The sequence below is a fragment of the Phyllobates terribilis genome, unplaced genomic scaffold, assembly GCF_046119375.1.
Source record: "Phyllobates terribilis strain yellow unplaced genomic scaffold, ASM4611937v1 Scaffold_236__1_contigs__length_3049075, whole genome shotgun sequence".
Lineage (NCBI taxonomy): Eukaryota > Metazoa > Chordata > Amphibia > Anura > Dendrobatidae > Phyllobates > Phyllobates terribilis.
Window position 1 is genome coordinate 272,214 of NW_027362996.1, and position 23,628 is coordinate 295,841.

Sequence of the window (23,628 nt, forward strand, 5' to 3'; positions counted from 1 at the left end):
CCTGAGCTAACAGGTATGTGAGCTGGTTACTCTGCTGCGCTTAAAATTTCTTTTTTGGTTTGCTACAATGCCTTTTCTGAAACGTTGTCTCCCTCTGCTGGAACACTGACTTCTTTCATTTAATGCCTGCAGACTATAAAAGAGAAACCAACCCAAAAAGTTTGGTTGATTAGTCTGTGGCATTCTTTTAAACTGTTGCTTATGGCGGTCTCTGTGAGCTTCTCAGTGACATTCAGCCATCCAGGTATCCCGCCTGCAGTAGACGGAATGTGGCAATGGAACGCTGGCTGCGCGTGTCATAATAGGCTCTGAGCCTTTATATACCTGCGCACAGCAGCAGCCACCTTCAGTCTGCTGCTGGACAGCCAGCAGCAGCAGCAGCAGGAGAGGTAATTAATCAGCAACCCTCCTGCTAAGGGTAGACAGCTGCTCGTTCCACCCCCCCCCCCCCGCCTTAATTGGTTCTCCTCCCTTCCAACGGTGTTGAGGCGGGTGGGAACAGCCGGGGGTTGAGGGTACTGTGCTAAAAGAGGTGGAGTTATGCAGATCTAAAACGCGTGGATTGCAGCAGCAGCAAGCCGAAAAGTGCAGGCATGTGAGGGATCTAGAGGTTGACAGCATGTCTTCTTAACGGGAGTCCAGGTGGCCATCTCCACAAATGGACTTTTCAGAATCCTTGGGTGGCACCGTAGTCGGAAACCAATTCTGGTTATCGCTTCTCGGCCTTTTGGCTAAGATCAAGTGTAGTATCTGTTCTTATCAGTTTAATATCTGATACGTCCCCTATCTGGGGACCATATATTAAATGGATTTTTAGAACAGGGAGATGGAAAAAGAGCTTGCTCTGTCCACTCCACGCATTGACCTGGTATTGCAGTATCTCCAGGACCGGTGCACCCCTTCTTTAATGCAGTTTCTAAAATCAGAAAGAATTGAATTCAATGCTTTTTGTTCATTTTGCTTGTTTGTCGGATTTTGGGATGGACTCTTTGGCTTTGCTTTTCTTCTCCTCATTGGATTTTTCATGTTAAAAGTTGCAGAAGCCAGATGACAAGCTCATTTTGGTTCAACTTCAGAAACTGTGCATTGCATTGCCATGTAATGTAATGTAATGCAATGCTATCTATCTAGCTCTCCCTCTATACTTCCTTTTGGATAAACAGACATATTAGGCAAGCATTTTGGAGCTTTCACCTAAATAACTACAGGTGGTGAGATAAGCTGCACAATATAATTGACCTTTCAGTATATTGTTGCACACACACCATCTATTTAGCAAATGCCCTTGTTATCAACAGCAGCCTTTTAAACTCACCTGAGCTAACAGGTATGTGAGCTGGTTACTCTGCTGCGCTTAAAATTTCTTTTTTGGTTTGCTACAATGCCTTTTCTGAAACGTTGTCTCCCTCTGCTGGAACACTGACTTCTTTCATTTAATGCCTGCAGACTATAAAAGAGAAACCAACCCAAAAAGTTTGGTTGATTAGTCTGTGGCATTCTTTTAAACTGTTGCTTATGGCAGTCTCTGTGAGCTTCTCAGTGACATTCAGCCATCCAGGTATCCCGCCTGCAGTAGACGGAATGTGGCAATGGAACGCTGGCTGCGCGTGTCATAATAGGCTCTGAGCCTTTATATACCTGCGCACAGCAGCAGCCACCTTCAGTCTGCTGCTGGACAGCCAGCAGCAGCAGCAGCAGGAGAGGTAATTAATCAGCAACCCTCCTGCTAAGGGTAGACAGCTGCTCGTTCCACCCCCCCCCGCCTTAATTGGTTCTCCTCCCTTCCAACGGTGTTGAGGCGGGTGGGAACAGCCGGGGGTTGAGGGTACTGTGCTAAAAGAGGTGGAGTTATGCAGATCTAAAACGCGTGGATTGCAGCAGCAGCAAGCCGAAAAGTGCAGGCATGTGAGGGATCTAGAGGTTGACAGCATGTCTTCTTAACGGGAGTCCAGGTGGCCATCTCCACAAATGGACTTTTCAGAATCCTTGGGTGGCACCGTAGTCGGAAACCAATTCTGGTTATCGCTTCTCGGCCTTTTGGCTAAGATCAAGTGTAGTATCTGTTCTTATCAGTTTAATATCTGATACGTCCCCTATCTGGGGACCATATATTAAATGGATTTTTAGAACAGGGAGATGGAAAAAGAGCTTGCTCTGTCCACTCCACGCATTGACCTGGTATTGCAGTATCTCCAGGACCGGTGCACCCCTTCTTTAATGCAGTTTCTAAAATCAGAAAGAATTGAATTCAATGCTTTTTGTTCATTTTGCTTGTTTATCGGATTTTGGGATGGACTCTTTGGCTTTGCTTTTCTTCTCCTCATTGGATTTTTCATGTTAAAAGTTGCAGAAGCCAGATGACAAGCTCATTTTGGTTCAACTTCAGCAACTGTGCATTGCATTGCCATGTAATGTAATGTAATGCAATGCTATCTATCTAGCTCTCCCTCTATACTTCCTTTTGGATAAACAGACATATTAGGCAAGCATTTTGGAGCTTTCACCTAAATAACTACAGGTGGTGAGATAAGCTGCACAATATAATTGACCTTTCAGTATATTGTTGCACACACACCATCTATTTAGCAAATGCCCTTGTTATCAACAGCAGCCTTTTAAACTCACCTGAGCTAACAGGTATGTGAGCTGGTTACTCTGCTGCGCTTAAAATTTCTTTTTTGGTTTGCTACAATGCCTTTTCTGAAACGTTGTCTCCCTCTGCTGGAACACTGACTTCTTTCATTTAATGCCTGCAGACTATAAAAGAGAAACCAACCCAAAAAGTTTGGTTGATTAGTCTGTGGCATTCTTTTAAACTGTTGCTTATGGCGGTCTCTGTGAGCTTCTCAGTGACATTCAGCCATCCAGGTATCCCGCCTGCAGTAGACGGAATGTGGCAATGGAACGCTGGCTGCGCGTGTCATAATAGGCTCTGAGCCTTTATATACCTGCGCACAGCAGCAGCCACCTTCAGTCTGCTGCTGGACAGCCAGCAGCAGCAGCAGCAGGAGAGGTAATTAATCAGCAACCCTCCTGCTAAGGGTAGACAGCTGCTCGTTCCACCCCCCCCCCGCCTTAATTGGTTCTCCTCCCTTCCAACGGTGTTGAGGCGGGTGGGAACAGCCGGGGGTTGAGGGTACTGTGCTAAAAGAGGTGGAGTTATGCAGATCTAAAACGCGTGGATTGCAGCAGCAGCAAGCCGAAAAGTGCAGGCATGTGAGGGATCTAGAGGTTGACAGCATGTCTTCTTAACGGGAGTCCAGGTGGCCATCTCCACAAATGGACTTTTCAGAATCCTTGGGTGGCACCGTAGTCGGAAACCAATTCTGGTTATCGCTTCTCGGCCTTTTGGCTAAGATCAAGTGTAGTATCTGTTCTTATCAGTTTAATATCTGATACGTCCCCTATCTGGGGACCATATATTAAATGGATTTTTAGAACAGGGAGATGGAAAAAGAGCTTGCTCTGTCCACTCCACGCATTGACCTGGTATTGCAGTATCTCCAGGACCGGTGCACCCCTTCTTTAATGCAGTTTCTAAAATCAGAAAGAATTGAATTCAATGCTTTTTGTTCATTTTGCTTGTTTGTCGGATTTTGGGATGGACTCTTTGGCTTTGCTTTTCTTCTCCTCATTGGATTTTTCATGTTAAAAGTTGCAGAAGCCAGATGACAAGCTCATTTTGGTTCAACTTCAGCAACTGTGCATTGCATTGCCATGTAATGTAATGTAATGCAATGCTATCTATCTAGCTCTCCCTCTATACTTCCTTTTGGATAAACAGACATATTAGGCAAGCATTTTGGAGCTTTCACCTAAATAACTACAGGTGGTGAGATAAGCTGCACAATATAATTGACCTTTCAGTATATTGTTGCACACACACCATCTATTTAGCAAATGCCCTTGTTATCAACAGCAGCCTTTTAAACTCACCTGAGCTAACAGGTATGTGAGCTGGTTACTCTGCTGCGCTTAAAATTTCTTTTTTGGTTTGCTACAATGCCTTTTCTGAAACGTTGTCTCCCTCTGCTGGAACACTGACTTCTTTCATTTAATGCCTGCAGACTATAAAAGAGAAACCAACCCAAAAAGTTTGGTTGATTAGTCTGTGGCATTCTTTTAAACTGTTGCTTATGGCGGTCTCTGTGAGCTTCTCAGTGACATTCAGCCATCCAGGTATCCCGCCTGCAGTAGACGGAATGTGGCAATGGAACGCTGGCTGCGCGTGTCATAATAGGCTCTGAGCCTTTATATACCTGCGCACAGCAGCAGCCACCTTCAGTCTGCTGCTGGACAGCCAGCAGCAGCAGCAGCAGGAGAGGTAATTAATCAGCAACCCTCCTGCTAAGGGTAGACAGCTGCTCGTTCCACCCCCCCCCGCCTTAATTGGTTCTCCTCCCTTCCAACGGTGTTGAGGCGGGTGGGAACAGCCGGGGGTTGAGGGTACTGTGCTAAAAGAGGTGGAGTTATGCAGATCTAAAACGCGTGGATTGCAGCAGCAGCAAGCCGAAAAGTGCAGGCATGTGAGGGATCTAGAGGTTGACAGCATGTCTTCTTAACGGGAGTCCAGGTGGCCATCTCCACAAATGGACTTTTCAGAATCCTTGGGTGGCACCGTAGTCGGAAACCAATTCTGGTTATCGCTTCTCGGCCTTTTGGCTAAGATCAAGTGTAGTATCTGTTCTTATCAGTTTAATATCTGATACGTCCCCTATCTGGGGACCATATATTAAATGGATTTTTAGAAGAGGGAGATGGAAAAAGAGCTTGCTCTGTCCACTCCACGCATTGACCTGGTATTGCAGTATCTCCAGGACCGGTGCACCCCTTCTTTAATGCAGTTTCTAAAATCAGAAAGAATTGAATTCAATGCTTTTTGTTCATTTTGCTTGTTTGTCGGATTTTGGGATGGACTCTTTGGCTTTGCTTTTCTTCTCCTCATTGGATTTTTCATGTTAAAAGTTGCAGAAGCCAGATGACAAGCTCATTTTGGTTCAACTTCAGCAACTGTGCATTGCATTGCCATGTAATGTAATGTAATGCAATGCTATCTATCTAGCTCTCCCTCTATACTTCCTTTTGGATAAACAGACATATTAGGCAAGCATTTTGGAGCTTTCACCTAAATAACTACAGGTGGTGAGATAAGCTGCACAATATAATTGACCTTTCAGTATATTGTTGCACACACACCATCTATTTAGCAAATGCCCTTGTTATCAACAGCAGCCTTTTAAACTCACCTGAGCTAACAGGTATGTGAGCTGGTTACTCTGCTGCGCTTAAAATTTCTTTTTTGGTTTGCTACAATGCCTTTTCTGAAACGTTGTCTCCCTCTGCTGGAACACTGACTTCTTTCATTTAATGCCTGCAGACTATAAAAGAGAAACCAACCCAAAAAGTTTGGTTGATTAGTCTGTGGCATTCTTTTAAACTGTTGCTTATGGCGGTCTCTGTGAGCTTCTCAGTGACATTCAGCCATCCAGGTATCCCGCCTGCAGTAGACGGAATGTGGCAATGGAACGCTGGCTGCGCGTGTCATAATAGGCTCTGAGCCTTTATATACCTGCGCACAGCAGCAGCCACCTTCAGTCTGCTGCTGGACAGCCAGCAGCAGCAGCAGCAGGAGAGGTAATTAATCAGCAACCCTCCTGCTAAGGGTAGACAGCTGCTCGTTCCACCCCCCCCCCCGCCTTAATTGGTTCTCCTCCCTTCCAACGGTGTTGAGGCGGGTGGGAACAGCCGGGGGTTGAGGGTACTGTGCTAAAAGAGGTGGAGTTATGCAGATCTAAAACGCGTGGATTGCAGCAGCAGCAAGCCGAAAAGTGCAGGCATGTGAGGGATCTAGAGGTTGACAGCATGTCTTCTTAACGGGAGTCCAGGTGGCCATCTCCACAAATGGACTTTTCAGAATCCTTGGGTGGCACCGTAGTCGGAAACCAATTCTGGTTATCGCTTCTCGGCCTTTTGGCTAAGATCAAGTGTAGTATCTGTTCTTATCAGTTTAATATCTGATACGTCCCCTATCTGGGGACCATATATTAAATGGATTTTTAGAACAGGGAGATGGAAAAAGAGCTTGCTCTGTCCACGCCACGCATTGACCTGGTATTGCAGTATCTCCAGGACCGGTGCACCCCTTCTTTAATGCAGTTTCTAAAATCAGAAAGAATTGAATTCAATGCTTTTTGTCATTTTGCTTGTTTGTCGGATTTTGGGATGGACTCTTTGGCTTTGCTTTTCTTCTCCTCATTGGATTTTTCATGTTAAAAGTTGCAGAAGCCAGATGACAAGCTCATTTTGGTTCAACTTCAGCAACTGTGCATTGCATTGCCATGTAATGTAATGTAATGCAATGCTATCTATCTAGCTCTCCCTCTATACTTCCTTTTGGATAAACAGACATATTAGGCAAGCATTTTGGAGCTTTCACCTAAATAACTACAGGTGGTGAGATAAGCTGCACAATATAATTGACCTTTCAGTATATTGTTGCACACACACCATCTATTTAGCAAATGCCCTTGTTATCAACAGCAGCCTTTTAAACTCACCTGAGCTAACAGGTATGTGAGCTGGTTACTCTGCTGCGCTTAAAATTTCTTTTTTGGTTTGCTACAATGCCTTTTCTGAAACGTTGTCTCCCTCTGCTGGAACACTGACTTCTTTCATTTAATGCCTGCAGACTATAAAAGAGAAACCAACCCAAAAAGTTTGGTTGATTAGTCTGTGGCATTCTTTTAAACTGTTGCTTATGGCGGTCTCTGTGAGCTTCTCAGTGACATTCAGCCATCCAGGTATCCCGCCTGCAGTAGACGGAATGTGGCAATGGAACGCTGGCTGCGCGTGTCATAATAGGCTCTGAGCCTTTATATACCTGCGCACAGCAGCAGCCACCTTCAGTCTGCTGCTGGACAGCCAGCAGCAGCAGCAGCAGGAGAGGTAATTAATCAGCAACCCTCCTGCTAAGGGTAGACAGCTGCTCGTTCCACCCCCCCCCCCGCCTTAATTGGTTCTCCTCCCTTCCAACGGTGTTGAGGCGGGTGGGAACAGCCGGGGGTTGAGCGTACTGTGCTAAAAGAGGTGGAGTTATGCAGATCTAAAACGCGTGGATTGCAGCAGCAGCAAGCCGAAAAGTGCAGGCATGTGAGGGATCTAGAGGTTGACAGCATGTCTTCTTAACGGGAGTCCAGGTGGCCATCTCCACAAATGGACTTTTCAGAATCCTTGGGTGGCACCGTAGTCGGAAACCAATTCTGGTTATCGCTTCTCGGCCTTTTGGCTAAGATCAAGTGTAGTATCTGTTCTTATCAGTTTAATATCTGATACGTCCCCTATCTGGGGACCATATATTAAATGGATTTTTAGAACAGGGAGATGGAAAAAGAGCTTGCTCTGTCCACTCCACGCATTGACCTGGTATTGCAGTATCTCCAGGACCGGTGCACCCCTTCTTTAATGCAGTTTCTAAAATCAGAAAGAATTGAATTCAATGCTTTTTGTTCATTTTGCTTGTTTGTCGGATTTTGGGATGGACTCTTTGGCTTTGCTTTTCTTCTCCTCATTGGATTTTTCATGTTAAAAGTTGCAGAAGCCAGATGACAAGCTCATTTTGGTTCAACTTCAGCAACTGTGCATTGCATTGCCATGTAATGTAATGTAATGCAATGCTATCTATCTAGCTCTCCCTCTATACTTCCTTTTGGATAAACAGACATATTAGGCAAGCATTTTGGAGCTTTCACCTAAATAACTACAGGTGGTGAGATAAGCTGCACAATATAATTGACCTTTCAGTATATTGTTGCACACACACCATCTATTTAGCAAATGCCCTTGTTATCAACAGCAGCCTTTTAAACTCACCTGAGCTAACAGGTATGTGAGCTGGTTACTCTGCTGCGCTTAAAATTTCTTTTTTGGTTTGCTACAATGCCTTTTCTGAAACGTTGTCTCCCTCTGCTGGAACACTGACTTCTTTCATTTAATGCCTGCAGACTATAAAAGAGAAACCAACCCAAAAAGTTTGGTTGATTAGTCTGTGGCATTCTTTTAAACTGTTGCTTATGGCGGTCTCTGTGAGCTTCTCAGTGACATTCAGCCATCCAGGTATCCCGCCTGCAGTAGACGGAATGTGGCAATGGAACGCTGGCTGCGCGTGTCATAATAGGCTCTGAGCCTTTATATACCTGCGCACAGCAGCAGCCACCTTCAGTCTGCTGCTGGACAGCCAGCAGCAGCAGCAGGAGAGGTAATTAATCAGCAACCCTCCTGCTAAGGGTAGACAGCTGCTCGTTCCACCCCCCCCCCGCCTTAATTGGTTCTCCTCCCTTCCAACGGTGTTGAGGCGGGTGGGAACAGCCGGGGGTTGAGGGTACTGTGCTAAAAGAGGTGGAGTTATGCAGATCTAAAACGCGTGGATTGCAGCAGCAGCAAGCCGAAAAGTGCAGGCATGTGAGGGATCTAGAGGTTGACAGCATGTCTTCTTAACGGGAGTCCAGGTGGCCATCTCCACAAATGGACTTTTCAGAATCCTTGGGTGGCACCGTAGTCGGAAACCAATTCTGGTTATCGCTTCTCGGCCTTTTGGCTAAGATCAAGTGTAGTATCTGTTCTTATCAGTTTAATATCTGATACGTCCCCTATCTGGGGACCATATATTAAATGGATTTTTAGAACAGGGAGATGGAAAAAGAGCTTGCTCTGTCCACTCCACGCATTGACCTGGTATTGCAGTATCTCCAGGACCGGTGCACCCCTTCTTTAATGCAGTTTCTAAAATCAGAAAGAATTGAATTCAATGCTTTTTGTTCATTTTGCTTGTTTGTCGGATTTTGGGATGGACTCTTTGGCTTTGCTTTTCTTCTCCTCATTGGATTTTTCATGTTAAAAGTTGCAGAAGCCAGATGACAAGCTCATTTTGGTTCAACTTCAGCAACTGTGCATTGCATTGCCATGTAATGTAATGTAATGCAATGCTATCTATCTAGCTCTCCCTCTATACTTCCTTTTGGATAAACAGACATATTAGGCAAGCATTTTGGAGCTTTCACCTAAATAACTACAGGTGGTGAGATAAGCTGCACAATATAATTGACCTTTCAGTATATTGTTGCACACACACCATCTATTTAGCAAATGCCCTTGTTATCAACAGCAGCCTTTTAAACTCACCTGAGCTAACAGGTATGTGAGCTGGTTACTCTGCTGCGCTTAAAATTTCTTTTTTGGTTTGCTACAATGCCTTTTCTGAAACGTTGTCTCCCTCTGCTGGAACACTGACTTCTTTCATTTAATGCCTGCAGACTATAAAAGAGAAACCAACCCAAAAAGTTTGGTTGATTAGTCTGTGGCATTCTTTTAAACTGTTGCTTATGGCGGTCTCTGTGAGCTTCTCAGTGACATTCAGCCATCCAGGTATCCCGCCTGCAGTAGACGGAATGTGGCAATGGAACGCTGGCTGCGCGTGTCATAATAGGCTCTGAGCCTTTATATACCTGCGCACAGCAGCAGCCACCTTCAGTCTGCTGCTGGACAGCCAGCAGCAGCAGCAGCAGGAGAGGTAATTAATCAGCAACCCTCCTGCTAAGGGTAGACAGCTGCTCGTTCCACCCCCCCCCCCGCCTTAATTGGTTCTCCTCCCTTCCAACGGTGTTGAGGCGGGTGGGAACAGCCGGGGGTTGAGGGTACTGTGCTAAAAGAGGTGGAGTTATGCAGATCTAAAACGCATGGATTGCAGCAGCAGCAAGCCGAAAAGTGCAGGCATGTGAGGGATCTAGAGGTTGACAGCATGTCTTCTTAACGGGAGTCCAGGTGGCCATCTCCACAAATGGACTTTTCAGAATCCTTGGGTGGCACCGTAGTCGGAAACCAATTCTGGTTATCGCTTCTCGGCCTTTTGGCTAAGATCAAGTGTAGTATCTGTTCTTATCAGTTTAATATCTGATACGTCCCCTATCTGGGGACCATATATTAAATGGATTTTTAGAACAGGGAGATGGAAAAAGAGCTTGCTCTGTCCACTCCACGCATTGACCTGGTATTGCAGTATCTCCAGGACCGGTGCACCCCTTCTTTAATGCAGTTTCTAAAATCAGAAAGAATTGAATTCAATGCTTTTTGTTCATTTTGCTTGTTTGTCGGATTTTGGGATGGACTCTTTGGCTTTGCTTTTCTTCTCCTCATTGGATTTTTCATGTTAAAAGTTGCAGAAGCCAGATGACAAGCTCATTTTGGTTCAACTTCAGCAACTGTGCATTGCATTGCCATGTAATGTAATGTAATGCAATGCTATCTATCTAGCTCTCCCTCTATACTTCCTTTTGGATAAACAGACATATTAGGCAAGCATTTTGGAGCTTTCACCTAAATAACTACAGGTGGTGAGATAAGCTGCACAATATAATTGACCTTTCAGTATATTGTTGCACACACACCATCTATTTAGCAAATGCCCTTGTTATCAACAGCAGCCTTTTAAACTCACCTGAGCTAACAGGTATGTGAGCTGGTTACTCTGCTGCGCTTAAAATTTCTTTTTTGGTTTGCTACAATGCCTTTTCTGAAACGTTGTCTCCCTCTGCTGGAACACTGACTTCTTTCATTTAATGCCTGCAGACTATAAAAGAGAAACCAACCCAAAAAGTTTGGTTGATTAGTCTGTGGCATTCTTTTAAACTGTTGCTTATGGCGGTCTCTGTGAGCTTCTCAGTGACATTCAGCCATCCAGGTATCCCGCCTGCAGTAGACGGAATGTGGCAATGGAACGCTGGCTGCGCGTGTCATAATAGGCTCTGAGCCTTTATATACCTGCACACAGCAGCAGCCACCTTCAGTCTGCTGCTGGACAGCCAGCAGCAGCAGCAGCAGGAGAGGTAATTAATCAGCAACCCTCCTGCTAAGGGTAGACAGCTGCTCGTTCCACCCCCCCCCCGCCTTAATTGGTTCTCCTCCCTTCCAACGGTGTTGAGGCGGGTGGGAACAGCCGGGGGTTGAGGGTACTGTGCTAAAAGAGGTGGAGTTATGCAGATCTAAAACGCGTGGATTGCAGCAGCAGCAAGCCGAAAAGTGCAGGCATGTGAGGGATCTAGAGGTTGACAGCATGTCTTCTTAACGGGAGTCCAGGTGGCCATCTCCACAAATGGACTTTTCAGAATCCTTGGGTGGCACCGTAGTCGGAAACCAATTCTGGTTATCGCTTCTCGGCCTTTTGGCTAAGATCAAGTGTAGTATCTGTTCTTATCAGTTTAATATCTGATACGTCCCCTATCTGGGGACCATATATTAAATGGATTTTTAGAACAGGGAGATGGAAAAAGAGCTTGCTCTGTCCACTCCACGCATTGACCTGGTATTGCAGTATCTCCAGGACCGGTGCACCCCTTCTTTAATGCAGTTTCTAAAATCAGAAAGAATTGAATTCAATGCTTTTTGTTCATTTTGCTTGTTTGTCGGATTTTGGGATGGACTCTTTGGCTTTGCTTTTCTTCTCCTCATTGGATTTTTCATGTTAAAAGTTGCAGAAGCCAGATGACAAGCTCATTTTGGTTCAACTTCAGCAACTGTGCATTGCATTGCCATGTAATGTAATGTAATGCAATGCTATCTATCTAGCTCTCCCTCTATACTTCCTTTTGGATAAACAGACATATTAGGCAAGCATTTTGGAGCTTTCACCTAAATAACTACAGGTGGTGAGATAAGCTGCACAATATAATTGACCTTTCAGTATATTGTTGCACACACACCATCTATTTAGCAAATGCCCTTGTTATCAACAGCAGCCTTTTAAACTCACCTGAGCTAACAGGTATGTGAGCTGGTTACTCTGCTGCGCTTAAAATTTCTTTTTTGGTTTGCTACAATGCCTTTTCTGAAACGTTGTCTCCCTCTGCTGGAACACTGACTTCTTTCATTTAATGCCTGCAGACTATAAAAGAGAAACCAACCCAAAAAGTTTGGTTGATTAGTCTGTGGCATTCTTTTAAACTGTTGCTTATGGCGGTCTCTGTGAGCTTCTCAGTGACATTCAGCCATCCAGGTATCCCGCCTGCAGTAGACGGAATGTGGCAATGGAACGCTGGCTGCGCGTGTCATAATAGGCTCTGAGCCTTTATATACCTGCGCACAGCAGCAGCCACCTTCAGTCTGCTGCTGGACAGCCAGCAGCAGCAGCAGCAGGAGAGGTAATTAATCAGCAACCCTCCTGCTAAGGGTAGACAGCTGCTCGTTCCACCCCCCCCGCCTTAATTGGTTCTCCTCCCTTCCAACGGTGTTGAGGCGGGTGGGAACAGCCGGGGGTTGAGGGTACTGTGGTAAAAGAGGTGGAGTTATGCAGATCTAAAACGCGTGGATTGCAGCAGCAGCAAGTCGAAAAGTGCAGGCATGTGAGGGATCTAGAGGTTGACAGCATGTCTTCTTAACGGGAGTCCAGGTGGCCATCTCCACAAATGGACTTTTCAGAATCCTTGGGTTGCACCGTAGTCGGAAACCAATTCTGGTTATCGCTTCTCGGCCTTTTGGCTAAGATCAAGTGTAGTATCTGTTCTTATCAGTTTAATATCTGATACGTCCCCTATCTGGGGACCATATATTAAATGGATTTTTAGAACAGGGAGATGGAAAAAGAGCTTGCTCTGTCCACTCCACGCATTGACCTGGTATTGCAGTATCTCCAGGACCGGTGCACCCCTTCTTTAATGCAGTTTCTAAAATCAGAAAGAATTGAATTCAATGCTTTTTGTTCATTTTGCTTGTTTGTCGGATTTTGGGATGGACTCTTTGGCTTTGCTTTTCTTCTCCTCATTGGATTTTTCATGTTAAAAGTTGCAGAAGCCAGATGACAAGCTCATTTTGGTTCAACTTCAGCAACTGTGCATTGCATTGCCATGTAATGTAATGTAATGCAATGCTATCTATCTAGCTCTCCCTCTATACTTCCTTTTGGATAAACAGACATATTAGGCAAGCATTTTGGAGCTTTCACCTAAATAACTACAGGTGGTGAGATAAGCTGCACAATATAATTGACCTTTCAGTATATTGTTGCACACACACCATCTATTTAGCAAATGCCCTTGTTATCAACAGCAGCCTTTTAAACTCACCTGAGCTAACAGGTATGTGAGCTGGTTACTCTGCTGCGCTTAAAATTTCTTTTTTGGTTTGCTACAATGCCTTTTCTGAAACGTTGTCTCCCTCTGCTGGAACACTGACTTCTTTCATTTAATGCCTGCAGACTATAAAAGAGAAACCAACCCAAAAAGTTTGGTTGATTAGTCTGTGGCATTCTTTTAAACTGTTGTTTATGGCGGTCTCTGTGAGCTTCTCAGTGACATTCAGCCATCCAGGTATCCCGCCTGCAGTAGACGGAATGTGGCAATGGAACGCTGGCTGCGCGTGTCATAATAGGCTCTGAGCCTTTATATACCTGCGCACAGCAGCAGCCACCTTCAGTCTGCTGCTGGACAGCCAGCAGCAGCAGCAGCAGGAGAGGTAATTAATCAGCAACCCTCCTGCTAAGGGTAGACAGCTGCTCGTTCCACCCCCCCCCGCCTTAATTGGTTCTCCTCCCTTCCAACGGTGTTGAGGCGGGTGGGAACAGCCGGGGGTTGAGGGTACTGTGCTAAAAGAGGTGGAGTTATGCAGATCTAAAACGCGTGGATTGCAGCAGCAGCAAGCCGAAAAGTGCAGGCATGTGAGGGATCTAGAGGTTGACAGCATGTCTTCTTAACGGGAGTCCAGGTGGCCATCTCCACAAATGGACTTTTCAGAATCCTTGGGTTGCACCGTAGTCGGAAACCAATTCTGGTTATCGCTTCTCGGCCTTTTGGCTAAGATCAAGTGTAGTATCTGTTCTTATCAGTTTAATATCTGATACGTCCCCTATCTGGGGACCATATATTAAATGGATTTTTAGAACAGGGAGATGGAAAAAGAGCTTGCTCTGTCCACTCCACGCATTGACCTGGTATTGCAGTATCTCCAGGACCGGTGCACCCCTTCTTTAATGCAGTTTCTAAAATCAGAAAGAATTGAATTCAATGCTTTTTGTTCATTTTGCTTGTTTGTCGGATTTTGGGATGGACTCTTTGGCTTTGCTTTTCTTCTCCTCATTGGATTTTTCATGTTAAAAGTTGCAGAATCCAGATGACAAGCTCATTTTGGTTCAACTTCAGCAACTGTGCATTGCATTGCCATGTAATGTAATGTAATGCAATGCTATCTATCTAGCTCTCCCTCTATACTTCCTTTTGGATAAACAGACATATTAGGCAAGCATTTTGGAGCTTTCACCTAAATAACTACAGGTGGTGAGATAAGCTGCACAATATAATTGACCTTTCAGTATATTGTTGCACACACACCATCTATTTAGCAAATGCCCTTGTTATCAACAGCAGCCTTTTAAACTCACCTGAGCTAACAGGTATGTGAGCTGGTTACTCTGCTGCGCTTAAAATTTCTTTTTTGGTTTGCTACAATGCCTTTTCTGAAATGTTGTCTCCCTCTGCTGGAACACTGACTTCTTTCATTTAATGCCTGCAGACTATAAAAGAGAAACCAACCCAAAAAGTTTGGTTGATTAGTCTGTGGCATTCTTTTAAACTGTTGTTTATGGCGGTCTCTGTGAGCTTCTCAGTGACATTCAGCCATCCAGGTATCCCGCCTGCAGTAGACGGAATGTGGCAATGGAACGCTGGCTGCGCGTGTCATAATAGGCTCTGAGCCTTTATATACCTGCGCACAGCAGCAGCCACCTTCAGTCTGCTGCTGGACAGCCAGCAGCAGCAGCAGCAGGAGAGGTAATTAATCAGCAACCCTCCTGCTAAGGGTAGACAGCTGCTCGTTCCACCCCCCCCCGCCTTAATTGGTTCTCCTCCCTTCCAACGGTGTTGAGGCGGGTGGGAACAGCCGGGGGTTGAGGGTACTGTGCTAAAAGAGGTGGAGTTATGCAGATCTAAAACGCGTGGATTGCAGCAGCAGCAAGCCGAAAAGTGCAGGCATGTGAGGGATCTAGAGGTTGACAGCATGTCTTCTTAACGGGAGTCCAGGTGGCCATCTCCACAAATGGACTTTTCAGAATCCTTGGGTTGCACCGTAGTCGGAAACCAATTCTGGTTATCGCTTCTCGGCCTTTTGGCTAAGATCAAGTGTAGTATCTGTTCTTATCAGTTTAATATCTGATACGTCCCCTATCTGGGGACCATATATTAAATGGATTTTTAGAACAGGGAGATGGAAAAAGAGCTTGCTCTGTCCACTCCACGCATTGACCTGGTATTGCAGTATCTCCAGGACCGGTGCACCCCTTCTTTAATGCAGTTTCTAAAATCAGAAAGAATTGAATTCAATGCTTTTTGTTCATTTTGCTTGTTTGTCGGATTTTGGGATGGACTCTTTGGCTTTGCTTTTCTTCTCCTCATTGGATTTTTCATGTTAAAAGTTGCAGAAGCCAGATGACAAGCTCATTTTGGTTCAACTTCAGCAACTGTGCATTGCATTGCCATGTAATGTAATGTAATGCAATGCTATCTATCTAGCTCTCCCTCTATACTTCCTTTTGGATAAACAGACATATTAGGCAAGCATTTTGGAGCTTTCACCTAAATAACTACAGGTGGTGAGATAAGCTGCACAATATAATTGACCTTTCAGTATATTGTTGCACACACACCATCTATTTAGCAAATGCCCTTGTTATCAACAGCAGCCTTTTAAACTCACCTGAGCTAACAGGTATGTGAGCTGGTTACTCTGCTGCGCTTAAAATTTCTTTTTTGGTTTGCTACAATGCCTTTTCTGAAACGTTGTCTCCCTCTGCTGGAACACTGACTTCTTTCATTTAATGCCTGCAGACTATAAAAGATAAACCAACCCAAAAAGTTTGGTTGATTAGTCTGTGGCATTCTTTTAAACTGTTGCTTATGGCGGTCTCTGTGAGCTTCTCAGTGACATTCAGCCATCCAGGTATCCCGCCTGCAGTAGACGGAATGTGGCAATGGAACGCTGGCTGCGCGTGTCATAATAGGCTCTGAGCCTTTATATACCTGCGCACAGCAGCAGCCACCTTCAGTCTGCTGCTGGACAGCCAGCAGCAGCAGCAGGAGAGGTAATTAATCAGCAACCCTCCTGCTAAGGGTAGACAGCTGCTCGTTCCACCCCCCCCCGCCTTAATTGGTTCTCCTCCCTTCCAACGGTGTTGAGGCGGGTGGGAACAGCCGGGGGTTGAGGGTACTGTGCTAAAAGAGGTGGAGTTATGCAGATCTAAAACGCGTGGATTGCAGAAGCAGCAAGCCGAAAAGTGCAGGCATGTGAGGGATCTAGAGGTTGACAGCATGTCTTCTTAACGGGAGTCCAGGTGGCCATCTCCACAAATGGACTTTTCAGAATCCTTGGGTGGCACCGTAGTCGGAAACCAATTCTGGTTATCGCTTCTCGGCCTTTTGGCTAAGATCAAGTGTAGTATCTGTTCTTATCAGTTTAATATCTGATACGTCCCCTATCTGGGGACCATATATTAAATGGATTTTTAGAACAGGGAGATGGAAAAAGAGCTTGCTCTGTCCACTCCACGCATTGACCTGGTATTGCAGTATCTCCAGGACCGGTGCACCCCTTCTTTAATGCAGTTTCTAAAATCAGAAAGAATTGAATTCAATGCTTTTTGTTCATTTTGCTTGTTTGTCGGATTTTGGGATGGACACTTTGGCTTTGCTTTTCTTCTCCTCATTGGATTTTTCATGTTAAAAGTTGCAGAAGCCAGATGACAAGCTCATTTTGGTTCAACTTCAGCAACTGTGCATTGCATTGCCATGTAATGTAATGTAATGCAATGCTATCTATCTAGCTCTCCCTCTATACTTCCTTTTGGATAAACAGACATATTAGGCAAGCATTTTGAAACTTTCACCTAAATAACTACAGGTGGTGAGATAAGCTGCACAATATAATTGACCTTTCAGTATATTGTTGCACACACACCATCTATTTAGCAAATGCCCTTGTTATCAACAGCAGCCTTTTAAACTCACCTGAGCTAACAGGTATGTGAGCTGGTTACTCTGCTGCGCTTAAAATTTCTTTTTTGGTTTGCTACAATGCCTTTTCTGAAACGTTGTCTCCCTCTGCTGGAACACTGACTTCTTTCATTTAATGCCTGCAGACTATAAAAGAGAAACCAACCCAAAAAGTTTGGTTGATTAGTCTGTGGCATTCTTTTAAACTGTTGCTTATGGCGGTCTCTGTGAGCTTCTCAGTGACATTCAGCCATCCAGGTATCCCGCCTGCAGTAGACGGAATGTGGCAATGGAACGCTGGCTGCGCATGTCATAATAGGCTCTGAGCCTTTATATACCTGCGCACAGCAGCAGCCACCTTCAGTCTGCTGCTGGACAGCCAGCAGCAGCAGCAGCAGGAGAGGTAATTAATCAGCAACCCTCCTGCTAAGGGTAGACAGCTGCTCGTTCCACCCCCCCCCGCCTTAATTGGTTCTCCTCCCTTCCAACGGTGTTGAGGCGGGTGGGAACAGCCGGGGGTTGAGGGTACTGTGCTAAAAGAGGTGGAGTTATGCACATCTAAAACGCGTGGATTGCAGAAGCAGCAAGCCGAAAAGTGCAGGCATGTGAGGGATCTAGAGGTTGACAGCATGTCTTCTTAACGGGAGTCCAGGTGGCCATCTCCACAAATGGACTTTTCAGAATCCTTGGGTGGCACCGTAGTCGGAAACCAATTCTGGTTATCGCTTCTCGGCCTTTTGGCTAAGATCAAGTGTAGTATCTGTTCTTATCAGTTTAATATCTGATACGTCCCCTATCTGGGGACCATATATTAAATGGATTTTTAGAACAGGGAGATGGAAAAAGAGCTTGCTCTGTCCACTCCACGCATTGACCTGGTATTGCAGTATCTCCAGGACCGGTGCACCCCTTCTTTAATGCAGTTTCTAAAATCAGAAAGAATTGAATTCAATGCTTTTTGTTCATTTTGCTTGTTTGTCGGATTTTGGGATGGACTCTTTGGCTTTGCTTTTCTTCTCCTCATTGGATTTTTCATGTTAAAAGTTGCAGAAGCCAGATGACAAGCTCATTTTGGTTCAACTTCAGCAACTGTGCATTGCATTGCCATGTAATGTAATGTAATGCAATGCTATCTATCTAGCTCTCCCTCTATACTTCCTTTTGGATAAACAGACATATTAGGCAAGCATTTTGGAGCTTTCACCTAAATAACTACAGGTGGTGAGATAAGCTGCACAATATAATTGACCTTTCAGTATATTGTTGCACACACACCATCTATTTAGCAAATGCCCTTGTTATCAACAGCAGACTTTTAAACTCACCTGAGCTAACAGGTATGTGAGCTGGTTACTCTGCTGCGCTTAAAATTTCTTTTTTGGTTTGCTACAATGCCTTTTCTGAAACGTTGTCTCCCTCTGCTGGAACACTGACTTCTTTCATTTAATGCCTGCAGACTATAAAAGAGAAACCAACCCAAAAAGTTTGGTTGATTAGTCTGTGGCATTCTTTTAAACTGTTGCTTATGGCGGTCTCTGTGAGCTTCTCAGTGACATTCAGCCATCCAGGTATCCCGCCTGCAGTAGACGGAATGTGGCAATGGAACGCTGGCTGCGCGTGTCATAATAGGCTCTGAGCCTTTATATACCTGCGCACAGCAGCAGCCACCTTCAGTCTGCTGCTGGACAGCCAGCAGCAGCAGCAGCAGGAGAGGTAATTAATCAGCAACCCTCCTGCTAAGGGTAGACAGCTGCTCGTTCCACCCCCCCCCCCCGCCTTAATTGGTTCTCCTCCCTTCCAACGGTGTTGAGGCGGGTGGGAACAGCCGGGGGTTGAGGGTACTGTGCTAAAAGAGGTGGAGTTATGCAGATCTAAAACGCGTGGATTGCAGCAGCAGCAAGCCGAAAAGTGCAGGCATGTGAGGGATCTAGAGGTTGACAGCATGTCTTCTTAACGGGAGTCCAGGTGGCCATCTCCACAAATGGACTTTTCAGAATCCTTGGGTGGCACCGTAGTCGGAAACCAATTCTGGTTATCGCTTCTCGGCCTTTTGGCTAAGATCAAGTGTAGTATCTGTTCTTATCAGTTTAATATCTGATACGTCCCCTATCTGGGGACCATATATTAAATGGATTTTTAGAACAGGGAGATGGAAAAAGAGCTTGCTCTGTCCACTCCACGCATTGACCTGGTATTGCAGTATCTCCAGGACCGGTGCACCCCTTCTTTAATGCAGTTTCTAAAATCAGAAAGAATTGAATTCAATGCTTTTTGTTCATTTTGCTTGTTTGTCGGATTTTGGGATGGACTCTTTGGCTTTGCTTTTCTTCTCCTCATTGGATTTTTCATGTTAAAAGTTGCAGAAGCCAGATGACAAGCTCATTTTGGTTCAACTTCAGCAACTGTGCATTGCATTGCCATGTAATGTAATGTAATGCAATGCTATCTATCTAGCTCTCCCTCTATACTTCCTTTTGGATAAACAGACATATTAGGCAAGCATTTTGGAGCTTTCACCTAAATAACTACAGGTGGTGAGATAAGCTGCACAATATAATTGACCTTTCAGTATATTGTTGCACACACACCATCTATTTAGCAAATGCCCTTGTTATCAACAGCAGCCTTTTAAACTCACCTGAGCTAACAGGTATGTGAGCTGGTTACTCTGCTGCGCTTAAAATTTCTTTTTTGGTTTGCTACAATGCCTTTTCTGAAACGTTGTCTCCCTCTGCTGGAACACTGACTTCTTTCATTTAATGCCTGCAGACTATAAAAGAGAAACCAACCCAAAAAGTTTGGTTGATTAGTCTGTGGCATTCTTTTAAACTGTTGCTTATGGCGGTCTCTGTGAGCTTCTCAGTGACATTCAGCCATCCAGGTATCCCGCCTGCAGTAGACGGAATGTGGCAATGGAACGCTGGCTGCGCGTGTCATAATAGGCTCTGAGCCTTTATATACCTGCGCACAGCAGCAGCCACCTTCAGTCTGCTGCTGGACAGCCAGCAGCAGCAGCAGCAGGAGAGGTAATTAATCAGCAACCCTCCTGCTAAGGGTAGACAGCTGCTCGTTCCACCCCCCCCCCCCGCCTTAATTGGTTCTCCTCCCTTCCAACGGTGTTGAGGCGGGTGGGAACAGCCGGGGGTTGAGGGTACTGTGCTAAAAGAGGTGGAGTTATGCAGATCTAAAACGCGTGGATTGCAGCAGCAGCAAGCCGAAAAGTGCAGGCATGTGAGGGATCTAGAGGTTGACAGCATGTCTTCTTAACGGGAGTCCAGGTGGCCATCTCCACAAATGGACTTTTCAGAATCCTTGGGTGGCACCGTAGTCGGAAACCAATTCTGGTTATCGCTTCTCGGCCTTTTGGCTAAGATCAAGTGTAGTATCTGTTCTTATCAGTTTAATATCTGATACGTCCCCTATCTGGGGACCATATATTAAATGGATTTTTAGAACAGGGAGATGGAAAAAGAGCTTGCTCTGTCCACTCCACGCATTGACCTGGTATTGCAGTATCTCCAGGACCGGTGCACCCCTTCTTTAATGCAGTTTCTAAAATCAGAAAGAATTGAATTCAATGCTTTTTGTTCATTTTGCTTGTTTGTCGGATTTTGGGATGGACTCTTTGGCTTTGCTTTTCTTCTCCTCATTGGATTTTTCATGTTAAAAGTTGCAGAAGCCAGATGACAAGCTCATTTTGGTTCAACTTCAGCAACTGTGCATTGCATTGCCATGTAATGTAATGTAATGCAATGCTATCTATCTAGCTCTCCCTCTATACTTCCTTTTGGATAAACAGACATATTAGGCAAGCATTTTGGAGCTTTCACCTAAATAACTACAGGTGGTGAGATAAGCTGCACAATATAATTGACCTTTCAGTATATTGTTGCACACACACCATCTATTTAGCAAATGCCCTTGTTATCAACAGCAGCCTTTTAAACTCACCTGAGCTAACAGGTATGTGAGCTGGTTACTCTGCTGCGCTTAAAATTTCTTTTTTGGTTTGCTACAATGCCTTTTCTGAAACGTTGTCTCCCTCTGCTGGAACACTGACTTCTTTCATTTAATGCCTGCAGACTATAAAAGAGAAACCAACCCAAAAAGTTTGGTTGATTAGTCTGTGGCATTCTTTTAAACTGTTGCTTATGGCGGTCTCTGTGAGCTTCTCAGTGACATTCAGCCATCCAGGTATCCCGCCTGCAGTAGACGGAATGTGGCAATGGAACGCTGGCTGCGCGTGTCATAATAGGCTCTGAGCCTTTATATACCTGCGCACAGCAGCAGCCACCTTCAGTCTGCTGCTGGACAGCCAGCAGCAGCAGCAGCAGGAGAGGTAATTAATCAGCAACCCTCCTGCTAAGGGTAGACAGCTGCTCGTTCCACCCCCCCCCCCGCCTTAATTGGTTCTCCTCCCTTCCAACGGTGTTGAGGCGGGTGGGAACAGCCGGGGGTTGAGGGTACTGTGCTAAAAGAGGTGGAGTTATGCAGATCTAAAACGCGTGGATTGCAGCAGCAGCAAGCCGAAAAGTGCAGGCATGTGAGGGATCTAGAGGTTGACAGCATGTCTTCTTAACGGGAGTCCAGGTGGCCATCTCCACAAATGGACTTTTCAGAATCCTTGGGTGGCACCGTAGTCGGAAACCAATTCTGGTTATCGCTTCTCGGCCTTTTGGCTAAGATCAAGTGTAGTATCTGTTCTTATCAGTTTAATATCTGATACGTCCCCTATCTGGGGACCATATATTAAATGGATTTTTAGAACAGGGAGATGGAAAAAGAGCTTGCTCTGTCCACTCCACGCATTGACCTGGTATTGCAGTATCTCCAGGACCGGTGCACCCCTTCTTTAATGCAGTTTCTAAAATCAGAAAGAATTGAATTCAATGCTTTTTGTTCATTTTGCTTGTTTGTCGGATTTTGGGATGGACTCTTTGGCTTTGCTTTTCTTCTCCTCATTGGATTTTTCATGTTAAAAGTTGCAGAAGCCAGATGACAAGCTCATTTTGGTTCAACTTCAGCAACTGTGCATTGCATTGCCATGTAATGTAATGTAATGCAATGCTATCTATCTAGCTCTCCCTCTATACTTCCTTTTGGATAAACAGACATATTAGGCAAGCATTTTGGAGCTTTCACCTAAATAACTACAGGTGGTGAGATAAGCTGCACAATATAATTGACCTTTCAGTATATTGTTGCACACACACCATCTATTTAGCAAATGCCCTTGTTATCAACAGCAGCCTTTTAAACTCACCTGAGCTAACAGGTATGTGAGCTGGTTACTCTGCTGCGCTTAAAATTTCTTTTTTGGTTTGCTACAATGCCTTTTCTGAAACGTTGTCTCCCTCTGCTGGAACACTGACTTCTTTCATTTAATGCCTGCAGACTATAAAAGAGAAACCAACCCAAAAAGTTTGGTTGATTAGTCTGTGGCATTCTTTTAAACTGTTGCTTATGGCGGTCTCTGTGAGCTTCTCAGTGACATTCAGCCATCCAGGTATCCCGCCTGCAGTAGACGGAATGTGGCAATGGAACGCTGGCTGCGCGTGTCATAATAGGCTCTGAGCCTTTATATACCTGCGCACAGCAGCAGCCACCTTCAGTCTGCTGCTGGACAGCCAGCAGCAGCAGCAGCAGGAGAGGTAATTAATCAGCAACCCTCCTGCTAAGGGTAGACAGCTGCTCGTTCCACCCCCCCCCCCGCCTTAATTGGTTCTCCTCCCTTCCAACGGTGTTGAGGCGGGTGGGAACAGCCGGGGGTTGAGGGTACTGTGCTAAAAGAGGTGGAGTTATGCAGATCTAAAACGCGTGGATTGCAGCAGCAGCAAGCCGAAAAGTGCAGGCATGTGAGGGATCTAGAGGTTGACAGCATGTCTTCTTAACGGGAGTCCAGGTGGCCATCTCCACAAATGGACTTTTCAGAATCCTTGGGTGGCACCGTAGTCGGAAACCAATTCTGGTTATCGCTTCTCGGCCTTTTGGCTAAGATCAAGTGTAGTATCTGTTCTTATCAGTTTAATATCTGATACGTCCCCTATCTGGGGACCATATATTAAATGGATTTTTAGAACAGGGAGATGGAAAAAGAGCTTGCTCTGTCCACTCCACGCATTGACCTGGTATTGCAGTATCTCCAGGACCGGTGCACCCCTTCTTTAATGCAGTTTCTAAAATCAGAAAGAATTGAATTCAATGCTTTTTGTTCATTTTGCTTGTTTGTCGGATTTTGGGATGGACTCTTTGGCTTTGCTTTTCTTCTCCTCATTGGATTTTTCATGTTAAAAGTTGCAGAAGCCAGATGACAAGCTCATTTTGGTTCAACTTCAGCAACTGTGCATTGCATTGCCATGTAATGTAATGTAATGCAATGCTATCTATCTAGCTCTCCCTCTATACTTCCTTTTGGATAAACAGACATATTAGGCAAGCATTTTGGAGCTTTCACCTAAATAACTACAGGTGGTGAGATAAGCTGCACAATATAATTGACCTTTCAGTATATTGTTGCACACACACCATCTATTTAGCAAATGCCCTTGTTATCAACAGCAGCCTTTTAAACTCACCTGAGCTAACAGGTATGTGAGCTGGTTACTCT

At 45.1% G+C, this 23,628-nt stretch overlaps 18 non-coding genes across 18 annotated transcripts; all 18 read left to right on the forward strand.

Annotated features, from left to right (window-relative positions):
- The first annotated feature begins 711 nt into the window (after positions 1 to 711).
- On the forward strand, positions 712 to 902 carry LOC141216741 (U2 spliceosomal RNA). Its single transcript, XR_012285759.1, has one exon. It is a non-coding gene; the product is annotated as a U2 spliceosomal RNA (small nuclear RNA).
- A 1,119-nt stretch (positions 903 to 2,021) lies between these two features.
- Positions 2,022 to 2,212, forward strand: LOC141216752 (U2 spliceosomal RNA). The gene has a single exon (XR_012285769.1). It is a non-coding gene; the product is annotated as a U2 spliceosomal RNA (small nuclear RNA).
- Positions 2,213 to 3,332: 1,120 nt separating this feature from the next.
- On the forward strand, positions 3,333 to 3,523 carry LOC141216763 (U2 spliceosomal RNA). The gene has a single exon (XR_012285777.1). It is a non-coding gene; the product is annotated as a U2 spliceosomal RNA (small nuclear RNA).
- A 1,119-nt stretch (positions 3,524 to 4,642) lies between these two features.
- On the forward strand, positions 4,643 to 4,833 carry LOC141216309 (U2 spliceosomal RNA). Its single transcript, XR_012285347.1, has one exon. It is a non-coding gene; the product is annotated as a U2 spliceosomal RNA (small nuclear RNA).
- Positions 4,834 to 5,954: 1,121 nt separating this feature from the next.
- LOC141216502 (U2 spliceosomal RNA) lies at positions 5,955 to 6,145 on the forward strand. Its single transcript, XR_012285532.1, has one exon. It is a non-coding gene; the product is annotated as a U2 spliceosomal RNA (small nuclear RNA).
- Positions 6,146 to 7,265: 1,120 nt separating this feature from the next.
- Positions 7,266 to 7,456, forward strand: LOC141216774 (U2 spliceosomal RNA). The gene has a single exon (XR_012285786.1). It is a non-coding gene; the product is annotated as a U2 spliceosomal RNA (small nuclear RNA).
- Positions 7,457 to 8,573: 1,117 nt separating this feature from the next.
- Positions 8,574 to 8,764, forward strand: LOC141216785 (U2 spliceosomal RNA). Its single transcript, XR_012285795.1, has one exon. It is a non-coding gene; the product is annotated as a U2 spliceosomal RNA (small nuclear RNA).
- Positions 8,765 to 9,885: 1,121 nt separating this feature from the next.
- Positions 9,886 to 10,076, forward strand: LOC141216796 (U2 spliceosomal RNA). Its single transcript, XR_012285803.1, has one exon. It is a non-coding gene; the product is annotated as a U2 spliceosomal RNA (small nuclear RNA).
- A 1,120-nt stretch (positions 10,077 to 11,196) lies between these two features.
- On the forward strand, positions 11,197 to 11,387 carry LOC141216808 (U2 spliceosomal RNA). The gene has a single exon (XR_012285809.1). It is a non-coding gene; the product is annotated as a U2 spliceosomal RNA (small nuclear RNA).
- A 1,118-nt stretch (positions 11,388 to 12,505) lies between these two features.
- LOC141216819 (U2 spliceosomal RNA) lies at positions 12,506 to 12,696 on the forward strand. The gene has a single exon (XR_012285817.1). It is a non-coding gene; the product is annotated as a U2 spliceosomal RNA (small nuclear RNA).
- A 1,119-nt stretch (positions 12,697 to 13,815) lies between these two features.
- LOC141216832 (U2 spliceosomal RNA) lies at positions 13,816 to 14,006 on the forward strand. Its single transcript, XR_012285826.1, has one exon. It is a non-coding gene; the product is annotated as a U2 spliceosomal RNA (small nuclear RNA).
- A 1,119-nt stretch (positions 14,007 to 15,125) lies between these two features.
- Positions 15,126 to 15,316, forward strand: LOC141216844 (U2 spliceosomal RNA). Its single transcript, XR_012285834.1, has one exon. It is a non-coding gene; the product is annotated as a U2 spliceosomal RNA (small nuclear RNA).
- Positions 15,317 to 16,432: 1,116 nt separating this feature from the next.
- LOC141216856 (U2 spliceosomal RNA) lies at positions 16,433 to 16,623 on the forward strand. The gene has a single exon (XR_012285840.1). It is a non-coding gene; the product is annotated as a U2 spliceosomal RNA (small nuclear RNA).
- A 1,119-nt stretch (positions 16,624 to 17,742) lies between these two features.
- Positions 17,743 to 17,933, forward strand: LOC141216867 (U2 spliceosomal RNA). The gene has a single exon (XR_012285848.1). It is a non-coding gene; the product is annotated as a U2 spliceosomal RNA (small nuclear RNA).
- A 1,122-nt stretch (positions 17,934 to 19,055) lies between these two features.
- LOC141216878 (U2 spliceosomal RNA) lies at positions 19,056 to 19,246 on the forward strand. The gene has a single exon (XR_012285854.1). It is a non-coding gene; the product is annotated as a U2 spliceosomal RNA (small nuclear RNA).
- A 1,122-nt stretch (positions 19,247 to 20,368) lies between these two features.
- On the forward strand, positions 20,369 to 20,559 carry LOC141216889 (U2 spliceosomal RNA). The gene has a single exon (XR_012285855.1). It is a non-coding gene; the product is annotated as a U2 spliceosomal RNA (small nuclear RNA).
- Positions 20,560 to 21,680: 1,121 nt separating this feature from the next.
- On the forward strand, positions 21,681 to 21,871 carry LOC141216901 (U2 spliceosomal RNA). Its single transcript, XR_012285856.1, has one exon. It is a non-coding gene; the product is annotated as a U2 spliceosomal RNA (small nuclear RNA).
- Positions 21,872 to 22,992: 1,121 nt separating this feature from the next.
- On the forward strand, positions 22,993 to 23,183 carry LOC141216912 (U2 spliceosomal RNA). The gene has a single exon (XR_012285857.1). It is a non-coding gene; the product is annotated as a U2 spliceosomal RNA (small nuclear RNA).
- The last annotated feature ends 445 nt before the right edge of the window (positions 23,184 to 23,628 follow it).